We start from the raw sequence: 23,647 nt of genomic DNA on the forward strand, positions 1-23,647 counted from the left end.
CTGCTGCTGGACCGCAGTCCCAGGGCCAGCTTTGGCCACCTGCTGAGGCTCTTCCACCTGGACTTCGGCGTCAGCTTGGGGCCGGAACAGTGTCTACCTGGCTGAGTGCCTGCAGGGCTGGCCACCAAACAAACAAACAAAAAAAATGGCCCGAATGAGGCCCCGCGTATGTGCCACCCCAAGCACCTGCTTGCTTTGCTGGTGCCTAGAGCCAGCCCTGCCAGAAATTAGGAGTTTAGGGTGCAGGAAGGAGCTTCAGGTTGGGGCAGGGGGTATGGTGGGGAGTGAGGGCTCTGGCTGGGGGTGCAGGCTCCGGGGTGGGGCTGGGGATGAGAGATTTGGGGTGCAGGAGGGTGCTGCAGGCTGGGACCAAGGGGTTCGAAGGGGGTTGGGGTGTGTGGGGGTGGCTCAGGGGTCCAGGCTCAAACGGCTCCCGGAAGCAGCGGCATGTCCCCGCTCCGGCTCCTATGCAGAGGTGCAGCCAGGTGGCTTTGTTGCACACTGCCCCGTCAACTGGTGCTGCCCCTGCAGCTCTCATTGGCCATGGTTCCTGGCTAATGGGAGCTGAAGGGGTGGCACTTGGGGCGGGGGCAGTGTGCGGAGTGCCCTGGCTGCCCCTATGCGGTAGGAGCTGGAAAGGGGACACGCTGCTGCTTCCGGGAGCCATTTGAGGTAAGCTCATTTGAGGTGAGCAGGGCAAGCTCCAGACCCCACTTCCACCATTGGGAGCTCGAGGGCCGGATCAAAATGGCTGGCAGGCTGGATGGGGCCTGCGGGCCATAGTTTGCCCACCCCTGGCCTAGCAGATAGTCCCTAGTGTCTGTAACCTAGCAGCACTCAGGAGACCTAGGTTCTAGTCCCAGTTGTGCAACTGGCCTGCTGTGTAATCTTGGACAAGTCACTTCACCTCTCTGTGCTTCAGTTTCTTCTTTGTAAAATGGGGGTGATATATTGACCTTTGTAAAGTGCTTTGAGATCTACAGATGAAAGGTATGATATGAGAGTTAGATCCAGCGGCTAGGATTCTAGCCTGGTAGCTGGGGGGCCTTGGTGTGATGGAATTGGAGCTGCTCTGCAATAAGTTATACTGTGTTTTGACCTGGTGTGATGGGGTGTACAAACCCCACACTGGGCAACAAGGGGTTAAGGGATTATTTTGGGCTCAGCCAGCCCTGCCCCACCACAATTTCAGCAAATGATCCATCTGCTGGAGGAATTAAGAGAGAGGGAAAGGGCTCATTTGGGTGGCAGAGCGGAGCTGAGCGGCTCTGGCACAGCTGCCTAAAGGGCCTTCCTGAGGCCCACCCCAGAAGCACTCAGAGGGGGAAGTATCCCCCTCTCCCCTGCCTGTGGACCCTGGACATTGGTAAGCCCTTCTTACTTATTTGGTTTGGATTTTCCTAGCGTGGGAAAGCCTTGGATTAAGCTGACTCAAGGGGGAGGATGAAAGGAAATGGCCCAGGAAGGACAACTTTAAGCAGTCTTGGCTGCCAGAGCCCAGTGGAGTGGGAGGGTCCAGGGTCTCTTGGCAGTCATGGGTTGGGGTTGTGACCACTAGGCCATGCTCCTCAACCAGAGCACTATTACACCTGGTTATTGAGATTTTTTTTCTATATTAATATCTGGGTTTCATCTAACAGGAGATTGTAAGGAAAAACAACCAGGAAGGGGAAGAGAAGGGCTCAAGCTAAGCCATGTCTGAGCAAGGCATTAAGAGGCAGTGCCGGAACAGGAAAAGGCCTGGGAACCAGAGATCAAAAGAACTGTAGCAGGTTTAAAAAGGAACACTTTCTCTTCATGGATAGATGGGGGCTGAGACAAAGGCACCTGCTGGGTGGCTGAAGAAGTTAGGCCTCCCTAGGCTGCCATCAGCAGCTAGTAAACCTTCAGGTAAGATAGGCATGTGTGTAGATTGTTTTAAACTTATTTTTCCTCTAATGCTTTGTTCCTACTGCTAAACAACAATAGCTTGGTTTTAAGAAGACTGTTGGTCACTGTAGACTACTGGTCATACCCTCCAAAAGGTGTCTGAACACTGTCAGACCTACAGAGTCAGAATAGTTGACACATCAGGTCCTGCAGGCCAGGGCCCGGTCAAAGAGGCTATGTCTATATTACAGTTAGATACCTATGGCTGAACTATGCCAGCTAACTGAGGCTTGGGATATGGGGCTGTTTAATTGCAGTGTAGACTTCTTGGCTCAGGCTGGAGCCTGGGCTCTAGTACCCTGCCACATAGGAGTGTCCCAGATCTCAGGCTGCAGACTAATCCTGAATGTCTACACCCCAGTGAAAGAGTCCCTTAACCCAAGCCCCACGAGTCTGAGTCAGCTGACACGGGCCAGCTGCAGGTGTTTCATTGCAGTGTAGACGTACCCTGAGTGGGAGAATTGCAAAACTTTACCCCGGGATAGGTAAAGGTATATAGCCAAATATCTGAAGAGTTCACTCAGACCAGAAAAGGGCGAGAGGTGCAGCTAGCCCTGACAAAGTAACATGAGGGTCAGTTTCCTGCTCAGACAGACTTTATGGGTGACCTTGTGTAAGGAACTTAGTCTCTCTGTCCCTCATCTGTAAAATGGAATGACAGCACTCCCCTACCTCACCAAGGTGGGGTGAAGACATAAAATATAGTGAGGCATTATTATGGTAATGGGTGCTGTCAAGGTTACTTCCCCACTCTGAACTCTAGGGTACAAATGTGGGGACCTGCATGAAAACCTCCTAAGCTTATTTTTACCAGCTTAAGTAAAAACTTCCCCAAGGTACAAATTAATTTTCCTTTTTCCCTTGGACTTTATTGCTGCTACCACCGTCTAACAGATATATATTTGGGGAAGAGCCCCCTTGGAAACGTCTTTCCCCCCCAAAATCCTCCCCAAACCCTACACCCCCTTTTCTGGGGAAAGCTTGATAAAAATCCTCACCAATTTGCATAGGTGAGCACAGACCCAAACCCTTGGATCTTAAGAACAATGAAAAAACAATCAGGTTCTTAAAAGAAGAATTTTAATAGAAGAAAAAGAATCACCTCTGTAAAATCAGGATGGTAAATACCTTACAGGGTAATTAGATTCAAAACATAGAGAATCCCTCTAGGCAAAACCTTAAGTTACAAAAACAGGAATATTCATTCCATTCAGCACAAATTATTTTCTCAGCCATTTAAACAAACAGAATCTAACACATATCTAGCTAGATTACTTACTAAGTTATAAGACTCCATTCCTTTCTGTTCCTAGCAAATACATCAGACAGAGAGAGAGACTATGTTTCTTCCTCCCTCCAACTTTTGAAAGTATCTTGTCTCCTCATTGGTCATTTTGGTCAGGTGCCAGCAAGGTTATCCTAGCTTCTTAACCCTTTACAGGTGAAAGGGTTTTTCCTCTGGCCAGGAGGGATTTTAAAGGTGTTTACCCTTCCCTTTATATTTATGACAGTTGCCATAAAAGCACCTTAGTTAGTTAGGGTCAGCACATAGGAAGGCACAGAAGTGTTTATGGGATAAGCTGACAGACGGGTGACTGTGGGTGGGGACCTTGGCACAGCGTAAGAGGCAAGGATGGATGCAAGATAAGAAAAAGGTAGAGTTTTATTGAATTTTGACAGTGGTTACAAGTTTGCATTTGGTGTGATAGGAGAAGAAGAGCTAGTGGAAGGATTCAAAGAGGGAATCACAGGACTGGGAGGGACCTTGAGGTCATTTAGTCCAGTTCCCTGAACACATGGCAGGACTAAGTGTTACCTAGATCATCCCTACAGGTGTTTGTCAAACCTGCTCTTAAAAATCTCCAATGATAGATTCCACAGCCTCCCTAGGCAATTTATTCCAGTGCTTAACCACCCTGACAATTAGGAAGGGAACCTCCCTTGCTGCAATTTAAGCTCATTACTTCTTGTCTTATCCTCAGAGGTTAAGAACAAATTATCTCCCTCCTCCTTGTAACAACCTTTTATGCACTTGAAAACTGTTATCATGTCCCCCTCAGTCTTCTCTTTTTCAGACTAAACAAACCCAATGTTTTCAATCTTCCCTCATACGTAATGTTTTCTAGACCTTTAATCATTTTTGTTGTTGTTCTCTGGACTTTCTCCAATTTGTCCATTTCTTTCCTGAAATGTGGCACCCAGAACTGGACAAAATACTCCAGTTCAGGCCTAATCAGCGTGGAGTAGAGCAGAAGAATTACTTCTCGTGTCTTGCTTACAACACTACTGCTAATACAACCCAGAATGATGTTCTCTTTTTTTTGCAATAGTGTTACACTGTTGACTCATTTAGCTTGTGGTCCACTATGACCCCCAGATCCCTTTCCGCAGTACTCCTTCTTAGGCAGTTATTTCCCATTTTATCTGTGTGCAACTGATTGTCCCTTCTTAAGTGGAGTACTTTACCATTTGTCCTTATTAAATTTCATCCTATTTACTTCAGCCCATTTCTCCAGTTTACCCAGATCGTTTTGAAATTTAATCCTATTCTCCTATCTGCAACCCCTCCCAGCTTGGTATCATTCGCAAATCTTATAAGTGTATTCTCTAAGCCATTATCTAAATCATTGATGAAGATATTGAACAGAACCAGACCCAGAACTGATCCCTGCGGGACTCCACGCATTACATCCTTCCAGCATGACTGTGAACCACTGATAACTGTGATGGCCAAGGAGGGTGACTTTCATTGTGGCATTTTGTATGGACTGGGGCAAGGGCAGACCAAGAGTCAAGGAGGCTAGCAAGGCGGATGTTGTAGTGGTCAATTACAGGTATAAATGAAAAATAAATGGTGGGGCTATTTTTCAATGAAAGTAGCTACTGCCTTCCTCTCTAATAGGTGCCCCAACACAGGAAATTTGTGGTTTTATAGACTTGAACATCTTCTGTGACATGTTCATTTGGAGTCAAGGGGCCCTTAAGCAGTGGTACAAAAAAATCTGGATATGGGAGCACAAAAACAAACCTTTAACCTGTGCTATCTATTTGTTGGGCTTGTGATTCAGTAAACTAAATGTTTCAGTGGATCTGTCCTTATTTATAAGTTGGATTGTTGCAGCACCACAAAGGTAACCACTAAGAGGTAAATGTTACAATACTTTCTTCATAACTCCCATTGAAGTCAAATGAGAGTGTAACCCACACACCTCCTGGGTGTGGTGTTCTCTCTCATCTAGTGGCACCGAGACCACTTAGAGAGAGAGATTAATGAGTCTGCTCTACAGCCTTAGCTAACAGGCATATAGCTTTTAGCTCATGCACTAAGCTCCAGAGGCCCCAGGGTTCGATTCTGCCCACCGACAACAGGGGTCTGTCTGTGTTGCAAGTGAGTAGATGGGCACAAATGAGGCAGTTATCCAACCTTTAATATTTGTGTCTGTAATCATTTGCAGGCTCAAAAAACTTGAGGAGGACATTTGGGTTATTTTACTTGGTCTAGAGTGGGAAATGGAAATAGAGACGTATAGTGAAAGACAGGGCATGTATTTGTTTTTTGTTTGACTAGCTTTCCAGTTATATATATTGAAATCTGGCAGAAAGAGGATTTATATTCTGTTTGTTGGTTGAATTAGTTTGGTTGTTTACAATTTGATAGGAAGTACCTGGAAAGTAGATTTATCTGTCTGAAAAGGTTGTTATAGAGGGAATCCTAGAATATTGGAGTCGGATGGGATCTCAGGAGATCATCTAGTCCAACCCCCTACTCAAAGCAGGACCAATCCCCAATTTTTTTTTCCCCAAGATCCCTAAATGGCTCACTTAAGGACTGAGCTCACAACCTTGCGTTTAGTAGGCCAATGCTCAAACCACTGAGCTCTCTCCCCAGAACAGTTTAGGCCAAAAATAATAAACGGAGGTGTGTATCTAATTTAGCAACACTAAACCTTGCAGGAAATGAATTTATATTTCTGTTTCTGAGTCATTCTAGGGAAAACATAACAAAATGGTACAGAACTTGTTACTGACATACATTTTATAAGTATAAATATTTGGAGTTAGCAAAACCATTTGAACATTCCATTTTGGGGACCCAATCCTGCAAGGCGCTGAGTGTTGCTTCCAAAATACTGAGGAGTCCCCTAAGCCCCAGTTAAGGGTGCTTAATTCTTCACAAAAGAGGTGCTCAACACCTTGCAGGATTAGACCTTAAAATGACAAAACAGTATCTATGGGGGTTTTAGGAACCTAATCCTGAGAGCTGCTGTGGCTTGCCACAGCACTGGGAGATGAGGTATATCAGCACTCTTCAGGAAGCAGTCTGCATCTCCCAGGATTGGGCCTTACTTTATCAAAATATGTTCTCCTTTCTCCACTGAGAATTGAGATGGCCATTTCATTCTGAATCCTTCTTTTCAGCCATTCTGGACTCTTCCAAACCTTTCTTTTAGATGTGAAATTTCTCAAGCTTCGATTCAGCCAGAGGTAGTTTAAAAAAAAAAATTGGGGGGAGATTTGGGTAAAGGTTAAAGGAAATCCACTTAAAAAGAGAGAACAAATCCCTGTCAGCCATTTTGAGTCTGATGAAGGTTTAAAAAAAAAAAATCTAACCACTTTATTTTAGCCAGGCTTAAGATAGCTGAAGTTTGAAAAATGGATTAAATGTAGCCTTCATTGAGGAGTAGAGTCTTTGCTTGATTAGGATAAAAAAACCCAAGATTTTTGTTTTAAATAAAGTACTGAACATGCTCACTAGAAAATTTCCTTGTTGAAATTTAGAATTTTTACTGAAAAAATTAGGGGAAAACATCAACTAAATTTTAAAATTTGTAATTTTTTTTTTTCACATTTTGCTTAGTTAGGCTAGCACATGTGCCCACATAAACATAGAGGAATTATGGGCCAGGATGGGCAAGTTAACAGTACAGGTAAAAATTTAGCTGTATTTGGAATTTTCTAATTTTTGAGCACTTGATTTTGCACATTTAGAATCTGTAACCTTAGCATTGCCTCAGTACCATTGTTATCATTTAATCTCCGAATGTTCCTCTGCCTGCACTAGTCTGCATTGATTTCCTTTTACGCTTTGGATGCAAAGTGTTCAAATGTAATATTGTTTGAGTCACATTGTTATGGAGCGGCATAGACAAGCCAAGTTTTTTGAATCAAAGATTCTTTCAAATGAGAAAATGTTAATAATTAAGGCATTTTTTAGCAAATGTGGCATGCAAATAAATTAATAAAAATAGGAAAGGCAGAGAATGAATGGGAGAGGAAATCACAGTCTGGTTCCTGTCCTGCTCCTGAGTTAGCACAGCTATGTTCTGCCCTTTGCTTGGGCAGAGCTGTAGCATTTCAATCCCACCTGAAAGAATCTATTGTCAAAAGTCACCTGTTAGGATACTCTGACCCTGTTCTATCTGCTGTCTTGCACGTGGTACAGTCATTTGCACCTATGTGAAGGAAGTATAAAACACTATCAAAGCAGAAAGGTAGAGCATTTTACCCACGCTGCACTCACTTTGCTCAGATGGAAATGCTACCCAAGGGGCAAAGCAGTGGAAAATCGGGACCATTTATGTTTAAATAAACCTGGTCTTCATTTTGAATCCTGAAGCTGATGAGTCACTGTTTGTCTGGTGTTCTGACACTTGTCTCCCAGTCATCAGTCATGTGATTTAGTTAAAAATTCTGTGTATTAAAGCCAGGGGAAAAGCATCTCTTAAGATTAATTTTCTAGCTTTCAAACCCAAAATAGCATTAAGTCAGGGGCAAAACTGAATTGGCATTTAAGTGCTGGAGATTTGGTTAGTTAATTGCTGGCATATTTATTTAGTGAACATCGTTACTTGATATATGAGGTGCCCTGCATTATATTAGTGGCTGCTAAAAGGTATTTAAATTAGGAGGTGACTGCATCACCATTTGTTTGACTAATATTAAATCCAGCCAGCTACATGCTCTGCTTGAAAAGGGCAACGTGATTTATGAAATTTTAGGTCTGAGCAATATTTATGTTGTTTAAGAGCCAAGTGCTTGAACCTGTTTCCATTGAAGCCAATGGGAATGTTGCCATTGAGTTCAATGGAATAGTATCAGGCCCCAAATCCAGCAGTCCTGAGTAAGAATTTAGTTATTCCTGAGTTAGGGTCTGATCTTTCTAGATGTTGCGCATCTTGAACGCCCAGTGAAGTCAGTGATCCTTGAGGGCACCTCAAGGATCTCCAAGGACCTTGTAGAATCAGACCCAAAGACTTCTAGATTAAGTTCTTAGCACAAAAGGCCTGCTCAACGCTGGATAAAGTAAAAATCTAAAACATAGAGTTTTCTCACAAAGTCCACTTTGCTGCTGGTTTGTTTCAAACTGTACTTCTTTTTATCCTTTTACTACTTACAAATATGGAGCCCATATCATGATTCCAGTGTCCTTCAGTTCCTATTCCACTGGACTGTTCGGGTAGATCTACGCAGAATATTGGAGCGAGCAGAAGCAAACCTCCCAGCTTGGGTCGACAGACTCCAGCTAGCAGGGCTCATGCTAGTACTTTAAAAATAGCTGTGTAGACAGCACTTTGAAGTTGTATTCAGGTTGGAGTTTGGGCTCTGACACCTATCCCCTTCCTTAGGCTTCGGAGCCCAGACTCCAGCCCAAGCTGCAACTTCAAAGCTCTGTTTATACAGCTAGTTTTTAGAGCACTAGCTCCAGCCCAAGTCCATCAACCCAGGCTAGGAGGCTTACTCCTACGAGCTCCAATAAAGGTCTGTTTATACAGCATCGTCTCCATTTGCTACTTTTTTGCTAGTTGAATTTTTCTCTTAAAGGAGACAGCAATATTAGGGTGTTTAAAAGTTTTGATTACAATTAGGGTGAAATTATCCTTTGAAGTCTCATAGGTGGATTTGAGATAAACAATAGAAACCAAGACTTATTTTGGCTGCTACAGTGAAATCTCATATCTCTGGTTTCTCCCTAAGTCCTTTGCCCTCTGCACAGCCTACTTGCCTCAGGGGCCCTCTGAAGTAAGGAACATTTGGAGAAAATGATGTATTGAACCCGCATAATGTCCTTCGCTCTTATCTATCTTTTCTGACATGGCTGAAATAAAAGCCAGTGCTAGAAATAATCCACCCTAATGGTTAAATAGGTGGCACATAACAGCCTCAGAAATTATGGCACCACATTGCAAATACTGTAGATCAGTGGTTTTCAGCCTATGGTCCACAGACCCCTGGGGGTCCACAGGCTATGTCTAAGGGTGACTATGAATGGTGACTATGAAAATAAAGTTTCAGATCTCAGAAAAGGCATTCTGTTTGTCTGATCAATCAAAAGTATGTGAATACCCTCACCTACAGGTCAAAACCGGGAAGTGTTACTGTAGAAGCCCACAGTTTAGTGCCCTTTCTCACGCTGCATCAAATGATGTGCTGAGCACATGTAACATTTATAGTTGAGTTCTGTTCAGTCAATTTTCACTCTAAGACTTCTATGGTGGGGGTTGAATTTCTGAAGGGGTCCGTACCTCCATTTGAAATTTTTTAGGGGTCCGCAAATTAAAAACGGTTGAAAACCACTGGTGCAGATAAACATACATTATGTATATTCACACATAGTATCTGCTAATATACTCAAAGGTATGTAATTGTGCAAATATTAGTACTTAACATCATGACATCCCAAGACACTTTCTCCCTTCTTCTCATCTGCTGGGATTAGGACATTTTGTCTTTTCTCATATTGCTGCTTAGCGTTATTATTTGTGTATGTTTGTTTGTTTTCTTTGAGATGGGACCCAAACCAAAACTCCAATGTGAATATGCCCAGATGTTAGGAATGTGAAGATAGGGATCCAAATTTCACAACCTGGCCACAGCTCTGCTTTGTATCAAGACCAGAGTTTTCACTGAGAATATCTCCTTAGAGCAGAGTTGGGCAAACTATGGCCCGCGGTCCACATCCAGTCCATGGGACCGTCCTGCCCAGCCCTTGAACTCCCAGCTGGGGAGGCTAGTCCCCGGTCCCTCCCCTTCTGTCCCCCCCCTCTCCTGCAGCCTCAGCTCACCGTGCCGCCAGTGCTCTGGGCAGCAGGACTGTGAGCTCCTGCTGGGCAGTGCGGCTGCGGGAGCCACCGGCCTGCTTCGGTGCTCTAGATTGTGTGGTGGCATGGCTGGCTCTGGCCGGGTGGCATGGCTGTCAGTCCTGGTGCTCTGAGTGGCATGGTAAGGGAGCGGAGAGCGGGGTGGGAAAGGTTGGATAAGGGGCAGAGGGTCCCAGGGGCAGTCAGGGGACAGAGCGGGAGGGTTGGATCGGCATGGGAGTCCCATGAGACCTGTAAGGAGGCAGGGGTGTGAATAGGAGTCAGGGGACAAGGAGCAGGGAGGGTTGGATGGGTCAGGAGTTCTGAGGGGGGCGGTCGGGGGAAGGAAGTGGGAGAGGGGGCAGGAGCAAGGCTGTTTTGTAGGGTCCAGGAAGTTGATCTCTTGTGTGGACTGGTCCAGGCTGAAGTTGATGGTGGGATGGAAATTGTTGAAATCATGGTGGAATTCCTCAAGGGCTTCTTTTCCATGAGTCCAGGTGATAAAGATGTCATCAATGTAGCGCAAGTAAAGTAGGGGTGCTAGGGGATGAGAGCTGAGGAAGTGTTGTTCTAAGTCAGCCATGAATACGTTGGCATACTGTGGGGCCATGCGGGTACCCATAGCCGGAAACCTACTGACCACTATACTTGCCTACATGCCTCCAGACACACAATTACAGACCTAAGTCACAATTCTTCAACAAAAAAACTTCAAAAACAGACTCCAACGAGAAACTGCAGAACTGGAATTAATTTGCAAACTGGACACCATTAAATTAGGCTTGAATAAAGACTGGGAATGGATGAGTCATTACACAAAGTAAAAACTATTTTCCCATGCTAACTTTTCCCCTACTGTTACTCACACCTTCTTGTCAACTGTTTGAAATGCGCCATCCTGATTATCACTACAAAAGTTTTTTTTCTCCTGCTGATAATAGCCAACCTTAATCGATTAGTCTCGTTAGAGTTGGTATGGCAACCCCCATTTTTTCATGTTCTCTGTATATCTATGTATATCTATATTTATATATATGTATCTTCCTACTTTATTTTTCACAGCATGCATCTGATGAAGTGGGCTTTAGCCCATGAAAGCTTATGCTCAAATACATTTGTTAGTCTCTAAGGTGCCACAAGTATGCCTCGTTCTTTCAACTTAATTCTGTAAGCATCCTAAAATGTATACTAAAATGTAGCTCCCACTCATCTAACTCACCCACTACACCAACAATAACTCCACTTCCATGAGAGGCGTAGTGCTTAGGTCAATGTAGTTCGATTGGCAGTGTCAGTGTAGACACTGCATTGATTACATTGACTTTGTTATTGCCTTTCAGAAGCCATCCCACAATATCCCACACTGACAGTTAAATCAGTGCAAGTGCTTCTGGTGAGATGTGCACTGCTGACACAAAGAGCATAGTGTGGACATGCAATTACTGCAATGGCTATATGGTGACATAATTTAGGTCAACTTAATTTTGTAGTATAGACTGGCTCTCAATGTCTTTCCATTAACTCTAACAGTCCATCATTGTCTTTTACTGGGCTGGACAATCGTTTGCTACCTAAAGCTGCTAATACCTAGCTTGGGAGGTACCTCTCACTGCTTAACTGCTCACCATGCAGCTGTGAGGTATAGCTGAACTTGTAGTATAAATTATGAGCATAATTTTCTGTATACACAAACATAACCACTGTCTGAATGCATATCTTATAATGACCATGAAGGCATGCTTTGTATGTAAGATCATGATTATATGAAAATGAGGAATATGGGGGTTACATATTGGCTCCCCCAAGGTATAGAATGTCACAGTAACAGTCATGATTTCTTTCTTTTCTAATGGGGTTAGCCCTTCACTTAAATTAATGCTCTCTAAAGGGGCCTCTCCCTGACTCTCAGACAGCAAATCTAGGAGAGGAGATACTTTGAGGTCCTCATTTGCTTAGCAGATCATATTTACTATAGCATCCTTGTTATGGTAAGTCTTCAATCTGTTAATATGGTGTAAGCCCTGGCCATAAGGTTTCTGTAATTGATAACATTTAGTCTCAATCACTTCAAAGGGAGCCTTCCATGAGTTTTGCATTTTGTTTTTTTTATGGGGGCTAATAACATAACAAAATCACCTATATCAAAGGCTCTTTCACATGACTTTTTGTCATACTGTACTTTTTGTACAGCCTTTTGTACTTGCCTTTTCTTAAGATTATGCTGTACCATTTCCATAATGGATTTTAGCTTTCCTGTGAACTTAGATGCACATTCAGTCACTAGTTCCCCATCAGTCAATGTTACCTTCCCACAAATGTCTGACTGGGTCTAAGGGGATCTGGCCTTCCTTCCAGATAGGCGGTCGAACAGGGCAAACCCTGTTGATTCTTGGGATACCTCTTTGTAAACAAACAATAGGAAAGACAGTAGCATATCCCAGTGCCTTCCCTTCCTACCTACGTGCATTGTGAGCATGGATTTATGTGTCCGCTAAATCTTTCAATGAGCCCATTTATTTCTTGATAATATGCGGCAGACTTTAATTGTTTCACCCTGCACCTTTTCCACAATTCAAAGAATATGTGGGATATGAAATTTGACCCACAATCTGACATGATTTATTTGGGAAAACCTACCCTAGTAAATATGAAGAGAAGTGCAGTTGCTACTGATTCTGCTTCTATATTAACTAGGGCCATTATCTCTGGGTATCTGATGGTGAAGTCCGTTACCACCAATATATATTTTTCACCATTTTTGGATGGCTTATGGAATGGACCAGTAATGTCCATGACAACTCAATGGAATACTTCTCCAATTACAGTCAATGGTTGCAAGGGGGCTTTGTGGAGACCTGTAGTCTTTTCCCACTTTTGGTACAAGTAACAGTATTTACAGTAATCCTTTTCTTCTATGTTGGTAATTTTTCTGAAGCCTTTTAAATGTCCTCTCTACTAGTATTTGTCCAGTGAATGGACAGTCATGGGCTAAACATAACAATTCTGCCCTGTGCTTTTTGGGCACTAGGAACTATTTAAGGGGTTCCCCAGAGCCCTTGCTCTTTCCCAATGGGGCTTCCCTGTATATCCTGCCCTCTTCCATAAAAAAAAATCTCCCCCTATATTCCTCTATAGGGACATTACTTTGAACCGCATCCGTAATGCTCTCCAGGGAAACATCCCTAATCTTAACCAGGGCTGCTTGCCTGACTTGGGGGGCTGCCTCAGTGAGAGGCGCTAACACCCTTCCCTACTCCCTGACCATGTGTCCCCACCCTATGATGCAGGGAAAGTAGTCTTCCCTCTGTCTCTCTCCCCTGGACCAGACAAAGGCTTTTTGGGGGTTCACACTTTCTCCCCACAGGTTACCACATTAATAACTTTATACACAGTTATTATATCATTTCCAACTAAAATGTCTGCTCATATTTCCAACTAAAAGGTCTGCTAAAATACGGTCTTGTATTCCCAATTTCAGATCACAGTTCACCTACGTGCACTCCAATGATATGTGGGATAAGGGTGCTATGATTTCAAAAGTTCCCAAAGCAAGAAGCTTTACATTTTCCCCTAGGAGCATGTCAGACTCTGCCCATCTCCCTTTTAACCAGTGAAATCTGCATGGCAGTATCTTGCGATGCCCGGCATACCCTGCCATTAACCTTGGCATTTTTGATTAACATCTTGTCTGCCTACATGGGTTCAGACCATACAAAGTTTATTAACACCCCCACAAGGACCCTTATGTGTCTTATGCTCACAATAGCTCTGTTAACCTGGGCAAGACAGGGCTTGAGTTTGAGGCAATACCTCTTTATGTGTTCAGTAGAATCACACACACGCATTTTCGTGGGCCCTCATCCTAGGCTGGAGGTTTGTAACTGGGCTTACTTGCAGAGTACCTGTTAGGGATATATTTGGCCTTGCCTCCTCCCTCCTTCCTTCCATAAACAAATCTAGGATCCACTTTTACACCAGGCCTCTGGACTTCCCTTTGGGGCTTTTATTCAATACCCATTCTGGCCTGCATATCACAGTTGGCAACTTTCACACAGTAAATAAACACCCTAACTTTCACAATAAGCCAAAAATCAAGCTAATTCCATTTCAAAACAAGCCAATCCCTAAGACTTTCCCAACACTCTATGTGACTAGATCCCCCTGGTGTGCAGTCTGGGACTGTGGTGGGCCCACTGTGCACCCCTGACTCTCTACCCCCCCTTGCCCCTGCTTGCCAGGAGCTGATAAAAAAAAAAAAAAAAAAAAAAAAGCTACAAGCCAAAACTAGCCAACAAGCAACTCACAAACCAATTAAGCCAAAAACAAGCCCAATTTCTGTGGTTTTTTTTCCATGGGTTTGGCATGTCTGCTGCACATGCAAATCAGAAGCCCGAACAGCCACGTGCAGGGCTGGATTAACCATTAGGCTAATAAGGGTATAGCCTAGGGCTTGGCTACACTTGTGAGTTATAGCGCAATAAAGGAGCCCCGGGCACACTAGCTCACTACCCGTCCACACTGGCAAGGCACATAGAGCGCTCTGACTCCGTGGCTACAGTGCTGCTGGTACTCCACCTCAGCAAGCGGAATAACATTTGCTGTGCTCCCGCTGGAGCATTATGGCGCCAATGTGAACGAGGTGTTGCATTACTTGATTACTTGCATTACTGTGCTCTGATCAGCATCTGGAAATTATCATTATCGCCTTAAGTCAAGTGGCCATTCTTGTCGTTGTTTTTGAATCACATCAGGAATGCAGATATGCCCTTTGAAAGCTCTGTTTCTGACAGCTGGCTGCTTATCTCCTCCGAGACAAAGCAACCATTAGTGTGGAATGCTGTGTGTGAAAGAGAGAGGCGAGGGATGGGGTCTGTAGCTGTCTGAACTTACAAGACAGCATGCTGACATGCTCTCAGCCCCTAAAACCCACTCTCTCCCCCCACATACACACAACACACTCCTGTCACACTCCACCCCTGCCCCCAATTGAAAAGCATGTTGCAGTCACTTGCACACTGGGATAGCTACCCATAATGCACCGCTCCCAATGCCGCTGCAAGTACCGCAAATGTGGCCACTCCAGTGCACTTGAAGCTGTCAGTGTGGACAGACTGCATCGCTTTTCCCTACTGCGCTCTCCGAAGGCTGGTTTAGCTCAAAGCGCTCTACATCTGCAAGTGTAGTCATGCCCTTAGGCCCCTCCTATTTTTTTAGGTCCTACTGGTCAGGCAGAGGGTATGGCCAGGGCCGGGTGAGGGAGGGGGAGTGAGCTTGCTCCCGTAGCTCTTGCCAGCAGGAAAGGCAAAGCAGCCCCTGTGGCTTGGAAGGAGCTCAGCCAGCAGCCTGCTGCTTCAGCTCCCTCCTGTCTGCATCTCCCCGCGCTGCAGGAACACACTGCCAGGTATCTGGTTATCACTGGTGACCGGACACTAAAAATCCTGTTACCACAGGAACCCATGCCAGCCATGGGTGTAGTTTGAGCAAGTATTGTCCCCCTCTGTTCCCCCTCACCTCCAATTTTTCTGGAGCTCTGCTTAGCTGTCAGGGAGGGAAGAGGCTCTCTCTGTCCCTCTCCTCCACTGAGGCTGGCAGGCAGCTCCAGGAGACATTGACTCCCAGGTCCTAGTGCCCATCACGGTCATCTTCTATGTGTGCTGGGTCCTGTTTCTGGACAACTGGTGAGTGCCCATGGGGGGGGGAGGGGGAGAAAGAGGTAGAGTGGGAAGATTGCACAGAACCTCCACACACTCTATCCAGCTCCAGCCAGAACTATTCCCCCCCCAACCCCCCATGTATAAGGAATGAATTCCCACACATTTGTAAGAAAAACAAAGCAAAACATCCCATTCCAGAGACCAGTACTTTAACTTTTACAATACCTTCCATTGAGGGGCTTCAGATTTATGATGCACTGTTTTCAATACCATATTGAACTGTACTAAAAATCAAAGAAATCCAATTTTTTTTCTTGGATGTATTTTTCTGTACTGCGATGCACAGGCCTCCAAGTTCTTTCCTTATGCTCAGCCTAGTTCAACAGGCCAACACAACTTTGTACTTTCAAGGGGCTGCAAAAGTACTGGAGGAAGCTCAACACACAATGTTGTAGGTTTCTCCCTCCCCTCTCCTTCAATGATTTTAAATCAACTTCTTAGCAGGCTATGATAGAAAGACTGGCTGAATAAAAATAAGCAAGGTCTGCTTGATTTACACATGCCAATGAAACAGCATCACCAGCCTTAAAAAAACACCAGACATAATGTAACAAGGGTGTCACTAGAGCAGCTCTAAAGGCAGGTTCTGTCCATTTGCTGGTTCTCGAGCAGTTCAATCCATCATAAAAGTACCTCACATTTGATTTCTTTTGAATTTCATTCCAAAATCTTAAAGCTAAATAAACCTGAAGTTAGTCCTCATTTTTCTGTGCCAACTCTAACTTCTTTCGCAAGTGGAAAATGTTAGGTAAGCATGGGATGTGATTCAAGAAGGGAATGAGAAAGCAGGCCGATTCCTGCTGATAGTTACACCTGTGTAGCCTTATTGACTTCAGGGAGAACAGATTTTTGCACAAGAATAGGTTTTGGTCCCTTCTGCTTTTTCACACCTGATATAAGCAGAATCTCATTCACTTTCCTCCCCTAAACTATGAGCACTTAGAGGGGAAAAAATAAGCAAGGTCTGCTCGATTTACACATGGAAGTGAAACAGGAACACCAGCCTTGAACAAACACCAGACCTGATGTAACAAGAGTATCACTACAGCAGCCTTGGTTGGACTGTTCTTTTGAAAGATCCTTAATGGTCTTTTAAGATGCTGATTTTCAGTGAAGTCTTTTTGTTGGGGTCGGGGGAGAACAGACAGAGAATACAACAGGGAATAGCTCTGTTTTGTCAACTCCTACTCATTCAAAAGCTGAAAGGCTTTAGATTAAGTTTGTTTAATGTTTGTACAGTGATTCTGAAGAGCTAACATATTACAGAAGTGCTAAATATTATGACTGGGCAACCATCTAAAGATCTGTGACCCTTCTAGCTGTTACTTTTTACTTACAGAAAGCTTAAAACAAACAAATGCAAAACTATGGGGGCTGATGCACATAAAAGTCATGCTTAAAAAACCTCATGTCAAAGCGGTTGATCACACATTCTAGAATAGATAATACTTAGTCCTGCCATGAGTGTGGGGTATGATGTTTCACTCCATATTCTTTATGAAAATATGCTTATGATATGAATGACATAATTGAGACGTACTTCATGCAAGATGAGTCTTGTAAGATATCATTCGAAAGGTTATAATTTACTGAATGTGATTATCCAATTTATATGCCTGTATCATTTCTGTATCTGAAGTTAGGAATATTGACTATGTGTCTGTTCAACTATGCTACTTTGGGTGATACCCACTGCTAACACCTCAGGTACAACAGTGGAAAAGCCAGACAAGGCTTATGACCCATCAGCGAGGACAATGGACTGTGAAAAGGCTTGGCCTTCTTGCAGACGCTTCATACTGCCAATGACTCATGGACACTGTGATACTACAGAGTCAGGTGGTCTTGTCACCTGATACTAAACATTACCTCCCCCCCCCCCCTTGAAAGTATCTTGTCTCCTCATTGGTCATTTTGGCCAGGTGCCAGGGAGGTTATCTTTAGCTTCTTAACCCTTTACAGGTGAAAGGGTTTTTCCTCTGACCAGGAGGGATTTAAAGGTGGTTAGCCTTCCCTTTATATTTATGACAGGGGTCCAGTCTGAAAAGAAATATAACTGGAATTCTGAACTACAGAAACTTTGCAACCTGCCTAAAATAACATTTCAGGTGAGAATTTACATTTTGTAACTGGTTTCTTAAGTATATTGAACTTAGCTTGTGTATTTTGCTTTATTTGATCAGCAATCTGCTTTGTTCTGTCTGTTATCTCTTACATTCACTTAAAATTCACCTTTTGTAGTTAATAAACTTATTTCTTGTTTATAATATAACCCAGTTTATGTAACTTCTAATGGGGGGGCAAGAAGTTGTGCATATCTCCCTCCACATTGGGGGAGGGGGAAATTTCATAAAACCTTTGGGTTTGTACCCCTTAAAGGGAGTGGGAACCCGGTGTTGGGGCAAGTCCCTAAGGCTGAATCTTTCCAGAGCAGTTCTCTGTCTCTCTGGGTGTGGCCCTGTCTGTGTGCTTGACTGGAAGAGGCTTGTGAGCCTAGCCCAGCAAGGCCAGGTAAAAGGGGACCCAGGCTGACAGAATAGGCTGACTCAGTGGCACCCCAGCATATCAGGTGACACCCCAAAGGGCCCAAACCCATCACACAGGGACCGCACTAGATGACCTCTTGTGGTCCTTTCCAGTCCTATGATTCTATTCTATGATACTAATTGTGGAAGAACTTGGTGACAGAATGGCCTGTTGTGGTGAATCAGTGGAGATTAACTACACAAACTGGGTATCATCCCACAAATAATATTTGAGTTCAATGTGAAAATAGTAATTCATTGTCCTCAGCCAATGAAACACTGGGAGGCAGCTTTCAGAGCAAGACACCCTAAAATACAATGCCACCCCATGTAATTTTCCCACTACTACTTCCTCTATTTCAGTAGATTTTACACCTGAGTGGTTTTCTTTTACATAGTAAAAGCTGGCTGCTTCCCAGACTACAGTCAGAGTGAGATAGAGTATGTGGTGAAGAGCCCATAGCTTGGGGGAAACACCTGCAGGGCTTGGCTTTGCCCTGTGCCATGTGGAGAGCTGAGAAGCACAAGGTGGAAAGAGGTGAGCAGGATGGGGGATGTTGCAGTGATCACCCTCATACAGATGAGCACTCCACTACCTCGGAGAAAGGAGGCCTAAGAGAAGGACAGTGTAGCATCCCTTATGCTACCTCTTACTCAAAAGTATCTGTTTGAAGAACTGAGTGTCGTGAGAGTAGAATAAACTTGTTAGTTTTACATAAATAATATGCAAATATGTATGTAGGGAAATGTTTGATTACTTCATAATTGTTTTTGCAATATGTAATTCATACTTAGGCCCTTCCCTCCCATTAACCTTAGGCCCCTCATAACCTTAATATGGCCCTGGCCACATGTACTGTTTCTGGAGACTTCTCCCATATGGCTGCTCTGATTTCATCTGAGCAAGCATGAAAGAAGTGTTCTTGAACAAACAAAACCAATTTCCTATAATCCCTTTTCCTCCTGCCCGTTTTACCTGTTTTCTCATATAATCACTCATTTTGTGCACAAACCCCTCATGACCAATATTGTCATGCTTCTTTGGGTTTCTGAACTTAAAACAGTATGATTCTAGCAACACAGCTTCCTTACATTTATCATAGTTCCCAGCTTCCCTCGGGGCCGTGCCAGTAAAGACCGTGCCAGAAAAGACTGGAAATTACTTGAAAATTCTGGGAACCAGTACAGATATTTGTTTGTCCTTTGAGATGCCAATGGCCTGGCATATTCTTTCAAAAGCAAATATTCTTCTATCGAGTCTGAGTCTTTGAAAGTTTTCCCTGTCTGTCCCAGCTGGTAGAGTTCTGGAGGGAATTACCCTTGGGGTGGGGAATACCTATTTGTTGCTTCAGTATTCAGAGTTGCATTTCCTTTGCATCCATTTGCCGCTCGTATGCTCTCTTCTTCTTTAATCACCTCAATCCATCATTGGTGGGCTTGCTCCGCTGCCTCATCTTTGGCCTTGGTTGCCTGGATCGCCTCCATGAGCCACAGGGTAGCTTCTGCTTCCACTGCTGCTTTTCTTTCTTGTGATTCAATTTCTTCTACCAGCTCTTGGATTCTCAGCTCTGCCATCTGTCATGAAGCTGCAATTTGGCCAGCTCTACCCGAGCAACCGCCACCTGCAGCAGTTTAAGGGCTGGCTAGTTTTCCCACTGCAGTCTCCTTCTGCTTTTCAAAATATTGAATGAGCAACGTTTTCAGATCCTCCCCTGATTTCCCCTTATAGGACATCATATTTCAAACATAAATCCCAAGCTGTTTTTTATTCAATTTGTCTAATGACTCTTATTCATTCTGTTTCTTTGGTTTATTTTGGGTTCAGGAGATGAAGCAAATAAAATAACAAACTGTAAGCTTGCACTTTGTTCCTTCCCTTTTGAATTTGTTAGGGTCGGTTTAGCAAGTATTTGGAGTGTGCACCTCAGTTTGCTGATATTGGGGTGCCACTCTTGCAGCGATTATGCCACAATGCTGTTTTGGGGTCTACCCTGAGCAGTAAGGGGTTCTGTCACTGCCTGCCTTCTAACCTCAAGGTACCTTAATGCTGCACAGCTATGGTTCAATTCCCTGAGACCAGCAACATGCCTACAAGTACTAGCTAGCCTAGTTACTACTTTTAGGACGACACCAATTTCTCCTCCAGTCCTGGCGATCTTCCCCCCTCAAGGTTGTCCCTTCATTTTGGATAAAAACCCCTCAGATCCAAGCATCCTTTAAAAAGGCTTTTTCCTTTTATTTCCTCTCAGACCATGGTGTCTCATGTTTATTCAAATTGGAGGTATTTCCTTTTGACTTAATGTCTCAATGTCTTTAAATTAACTCTAATGGTCCATCATTCTCTTCCTGGGCTAGACAATGCATTATCTGAAGCTGGTTTTGTACAAATACATAGATTCATAACCACAGTCTGTACAGATATCTCATAATGACCATCAAGTTCAGAACTTTACAAGCTTTCATAAATGATCATACTCAATATGATTCTATAGAACAATAATACAATTTGCAATCAGTTTGTTTAGCTGCACATTTTGGGGGCATTAACTCTTCTTTTCTCCCCTTGGGGTTTCTGGATCTTGTTACAGGTGGAACTTTGCAGGAGCATGTGTAAGCAACTAGGTGCCAAGGAAGTCTGAGGCACTGGTTTCCAGGACTAAAGAGGCTGGACTGCAGAATGATGACACAGAAGGGTTCAGACAAGAGGTTCGAGCCTGGGAGTGCACCCTAGAGTCCCAGAGCTAGCAACAGTGATTAGATTCTACCTGGATCCAGTTGGCTTAAAAGCAATTGGGTCCACTCATAACAGACTGGTGTCTATTCAGAGGAGCACTGGATCAGGTTGTAGCAAAGGTTATGATACCTTAATTTATTCCTTTTTACCACACCTCTCTCTCTCTTCTTTGCTCAACATCTGAGCAGCTGTAGTAATTATTTTTAATATTTACATTGCAGGATCATCTGTGTCTGTCTAGTGCAACTTTGTGAGCAAGTTGAATGCAAAGAAAATCTTCCCGTGCACCCTCCCCATTCTCCAAAAAAGAGGGAGGCTGTCCTTTTTAGCCCATTACTTGTCTATGGTTGATTGTCTGTCTGTCTCCAAATCTATAGCACTGTTTGAGAAATGGTTTTGTGTAACTAACTCAGACACTTCTCCAGATTAGCAAGGATACTAATTAATAACACGTAATTACAGCACAGTAATAGCAAAAAGAGGTTTATGATTTATTCTACTTTCCAACTTGCAACTAAAAGCCAAAGTACAACATCCACTTCTCTTTACTGATAGGTATTCTAGATTTTTTTTTTTTTTTTTTTGGGGGTCAGAATCAATGGCATCTCATGACAGCTCAATAAGTTTTATATGCAGATCAAGGCAAGTCAAGATCCTCAGGCCTGGCTCAAACTGTCAGCCCCAAATCTGGCCCAGTCTGTTGCTTCTCTAATGATTCATCTAACAAAGGTGCAATTTGGGTGAAGAGTGATTTTTTGTAATATAGACACTTATACACTAGGAACTGGACTGAGACCACCAATTCATGTAGGACAGACATCAATGGTGATGGGATAGGGGTATAGAGGTGTGACACTGAGTCAGAACGGGTCAAGCAACCAGCAGGCTAACGTGACCCAGATCAACCTTTAAAAACCAATTAGAGAAGTATTGAAATGGTGAACAGGGCCATTTCTTGTAGATAGTTATCAAAGCCATGTTAGATAGGCCCGAGTGCTTGAAATGCAAGTTTGTATTGCCACAATGTATATTACCTGTTCTTCGTCCAAGGCATACCTCCTGTGACCTGCCCCAGGAGGCTATTGTAACCTGCCAGAGAGCTATAAAAGAACTATGGGACCTGATCCTTTTTTTCATCTCAGAACTGCTTAAGCTTGGTCAAGGGAAGCTTGAGTCGCAAGACAGGTCTCCAACTCCAGTCTGGATTACCCTGCTATTTCTCATAGAAGAATTTAAAAAGACTCTGCACATGGACTGCCTATTGGATTATAATCTATGGAACTGATTCTGGAAAAACTTTCTACAAATCAGCAGCTCACCATCTCTACTATGAAACTGACTCAAGAACTTTATTAATATATTTATGCATTTATAATCGTTTAACCACAGTGACTTTCTTTTTAAATAAATCTTAGTTTAGTTTAATAAGAATTGGCTGTAAGCATGTATTTCGGTAAGATCTGAAATATTCATTGACCTGGTGAGTGTGTGTCCAATCCCTTAGGATTGGTAGAATATTATATTTGGTGAACAAGATTTTAAGTAATCCTCACCATATTTGACTTGGCTGTCTGGGTGGGAGCGCAGAGCTGGATTGCTTTAAGGGAGCTGTGTCTTTTGGCTTCTGCATAACCAGTAAGGTATTGTAGAAGCTGTTTTGTTGCTTGCTTGGTGAATCCAATTATTAGAATAACCCCCAGTTTTGGAGATCATCTGCCCCATTCTTTGCAGTTTGCCCTGCTTGAGCACTTAAGTCGATGTAGTTAGGTTGACATGTTTCAGAGTAGCAGCCGTGTTAGTCTGTATTCGCAAAAAGAAAAGGAGTACTTGTGGCACCTTAGAGACTAACAAATTTATTAGAGCATAAGCTTTCGTGAGCTACAGCTCACTTCATCGGATGCATCCAATGAAGTGAGCTGTAGCTTACGAAAGCTTATGCTCTAATAAATTTGTTAGTCTCTAAGGTGCCACAAGTACTCCTTTTTCTTTTAGGTTGACATGGTGTCAGTGTAGACACTGCATTGCTTACAATGACTGTTGCTGCCTTTCAGAAACTGTCCCACAATGCCCCACACTGGCAGTTAAATCGGTGCAAGAGCTCCTGGTGAGAAAACACACTCCCAAGGATCACAGTGTAAACATGTAAAACTGATTCAATTACTGTGGTGGCTAAAAGTCAACATAACTTTGGTTGACTTAATCTTAATTTTGTATTGTAGATTTGTCCTTAGTGAACACAATACTCCAGCTGAAGCTTCATCAGTGCCGAGTAGAGCAGAACTAGTACCCCCTGTGTCTTACATATGTCATTCCTGTTAATACACCCCAGAATGGTATTAGCCTTTTTTGCAACTGTGTCACATTGTTGATTCATATTCAGTTTGTGATCCACTATAACCCTCAGCTTCCTTTCAACAATACTACTGCCTGGGCCAGTTATTCCCCATTTTGTATTTGTGCATTTGATCTTTCCTTCCTAACTGTAGTACTTGCAGTTGTCTTTATCAAAATTCATTTTGTCCATTTCAGATCGATTCTCCAATTTATCCAGTTCCTTTCCCCAAAGTGCTAGCAAATTCTCCCACCTTGGTGTCATCTGCATACTCTCCACGCTGTAGCCTGACCCAAAGTTGGGTAAATATAACTAACTTGAGAATTAACAGGTTC

The 23,647-nt window shown here is 43.5% G+C and overlaps 1 long non-coding RNA gene across 2 annotated transcripts; it reads left to right on the forward strand.

Annotated features, from left to right (window-relative positions):
• Positions 1-1,227: 1,227 nt before the first annotated feature.
• Positions 1,228-22,402, forward strand: LOC122458548. 2 transcript variants are annotated; one of them, XR_006278593.1, is made up of 4 exons: positions 1,228-1,366; positions 1,641-1,890; positions 20,835-21,087; positions 21,202-22,402. It is a non-coding gene; the product is annotated as an uncharacterized LOC122458548 (long non-coding RNA). The 2 variants fall into 2 exon arrangements; XR_006278592.1 differs by having other exon boundaries at positions 1,236-1,366; positions 20,835-21,099.
• The last annotated feature ends 1,245 nt before the right edge of the window (positions 22,403-23,647 follow it).

The sequence above is a fragment of the Dermochelys coriacea genome, chromosome 2 (assembly GCF_009764565.3).
Source record: "Dermochelys coriacea isolate rDerCor1 chromosome 2, rDerCor1.pri.v4, whole genome shotgun sequence".
Taxonomy (NCBI): domain Eukaryota; kingdom Metazoa; phylum Chordata; order Testudines; family Dermochelyidae; genus Dermochelys; species Dermochelys coriacea.